The sequence below is a fragment of the Vombatus ursinus genome, unplaced genomic scaffold (assembly GCF_900497805.2).
Source record: "Vombatus ursinus unplaced genomic scaffold, bare-nosed wombat genome assembly UNPS02014852.1, whole genome shotgun sequence".
NCBI lineage: Eukaryota > Metazoa > Chordata > Mammalia > Diprotodontia > Vombatidae > Vombatus > Vombatus ursinus.
In genome coordinates this window covers 7,182,455-7,184,749 of record NW_020954630.1, presented here as the reverse complement: position 1 = coordinate 7,184,749, position 2,295 = coordinate 7,182,455, and the positions used below count along the sequence as shown (strand labels likewise).

At 44.4% G+C, this 2,295-nt stretch overlaps 1 protein-coding gene across 2 annotated transcripts in view; it reads left to right on the top strand.

Annotated features, from left to right (window-relative positions):
- SHH (sonic hedgehog signaling molecule) overlaps positions 1-2,295 on the top strand; it is a 12,061-nt gene that overhangs the window by 7,889 nt on the left and 1,877 nt on the right. The window lies entirely within an intron of this gene.

Here is a 2,295-nt window from a genome sequence, read left to right as displayed (position 1 = left end):
GTGTGTGTGTGTGTGTGTGTGTGTGTGTGTGTGTGTGTGTGTGTGTGTGACAGAGAGACACAGAGAAATAGAGAAGAGACAGAGAGATGAAAGACAGACAGAGAGTAGGTAAGAAATTTATCTGGTAAGGGGCTTGATGTTATTGGCTAACACCTCTACTTTAAACCTCTGGCTTTCAACTTCCAGTCCCACCATTCTAGGAACTGCCCCCAACACAATGATTCTGTAGTATGTAGATACCCAAGCATTTCCAAACTCTAATGGGTCCTTGACAGGGTAAGGAAGTTTCCCCTCTCTCCCTCCTTCCTTTCTTCCTTCCTTCCCTTTTACCCATCCTCTTCACTCCTGATTTCAAGCTTGCATTAAGCCAGCTCTAGAAGAGGACAGGGATAGGAATGGGGAGAAGATGGGGACATTGAAACAGAATGGATCTACCCCCTAGTGAGGGGCAATGACTGCCATACAAGGATACCTTTAATATCTTAAACAAAGGTATTCAAATAGCAACCAGGCTCAGTGTAGCCACTTAAAAGAAGGCCCAGTCAGGCTAGATTGGTTTTTTCTTCCTTCTCTAAAGGGCTTAACAACCAACCTTCCATACTCAAGTCCACATACTCCAGCCTATGGAGAAGGTGAGGTCCCAGAGTTTGCTTTTAAATGAACTCGCACTCAAGTTTGTGGATTTAGAAACTATTGTAAATATATAAATAAATGGCAGAGCTTTCGTATGCACCCAACATTAGCGCTTCCAAACATCTGGATGGCCACACGCTCGGAAGCCCTGATTATTATTATTAGCTCTGCTAAGATTACTTACTGCTATGGGTGAGGGCCAAGAACTTTGATTTCATCTTGTGGTCTGCAGCTGGTATATCCCCAACCAGAGTGTTGGATTTTTTTTTTTTTTACATGTGTGGTTTTTTTGTTTTTTTTTTCCTCTGGGCTTGCAACGCCACATGCTGTTACAGAGGAGGAATAGCTATGGGGAAAAGGAAAAAAAAAAAAGAAGAAGAAGAAGAAGAGGGCTAGAGGGTAGAAGAAGAAAGCACCCAACCTCAACCCATCATTTGGGATCTCTTTTTAAAGGTTTCTCCACCTCTAAGCATAAGTTGACACATTTAGCAAAACAGTTAACGATGAATTTCAGAAGAGTTGTTTTTCTCCACTTCCCTGGCTTTGCCTGCTTGGTTTCTAAACTGTATTTTAATGGCATCTTTTAGTTAAGAAACATTTTAGAAGTGTCAAGACACACTTAGTGGGAAAAGAAAATAATGACTTTTTTTTTTGCAACAACAGAAAGAGGGTATGGGAGGGGGGACCTGAAAATGGAGGGTGGTTGTGGTATGTGTATTTATAGCAGAGGGAAAGGGTTCAGCACGGGAAAGAAAATTAGAAATATTCACTTCCTTGGATCCAGAGATGAGAAAGTTTCTCACTTCCAAAACTCTATTGCAATTGGGAAGGGTGGGCTAGGGTGGTATCTGAGTATGTTCACCCTGCAGGGGAACTAGTGAGCCTCTCTCTAGGTTATCCTGTCTAGACACTGAAATGACCTCTGAGGCCCTCTCTTTCTGTTTTTCATAATGGTTTTCCACCCTTTCCCCTGCTCCCTGTCCAAAGCATCTCCCCCAGGAATTTCTCTTCAAGCCTCCTCCCAAATGCAAAGGCATAATCTATCCTGTGGATTTTTCCTAGGGAGAGGAAGAATTCCGAGGGCCTAGAAAGCTACTCATTGAAATTCCGAACACACTTGGGGTTTGGGGGTAATATCTAGTGTGTGTCAGGCAGGGTCGTGTGACTCTACTATGGGGTTTTCTAGAGACCAGGTCCCATTCCGGGAACTAAATCTGGTTTCCAGTGGTCAGAGGCTCACTTCATGACGGAGAAACTGATGAGAAGATTAAAACCTCTGTAATTCCAGCAGGAAGATTCTTTATCTCAATCTCTATTTGCAAAAAGCATGATCCCGGAGATTGGAATGCAAAGAAGAGCACAGCCCCTCTCCTCCGCCCCCTCCCCTTCCAGGCCCCCCTCTAGTCCTCCAAAAGCCTGAATTATTGTCATCTGGATAGAGAGAGACCGAGACAGAGAGGGCGAGAGGCTGGGGTGGTAAAAGGGGGCATTGAAAATGGGCCGCGTCTATCTGGTGCTTAGAGCAGGGTCCTCCATTTAAAATTCAAATACACATCTTGAGTGCCCTGCAAAAGTGGCTTTGCTGTGCAAATAGTGCTTGTGAGGGCCTGGGTTTTTGGAGAGTATGTGTGTGAATTGGCACACGGGGGGCTCTGCACCTGA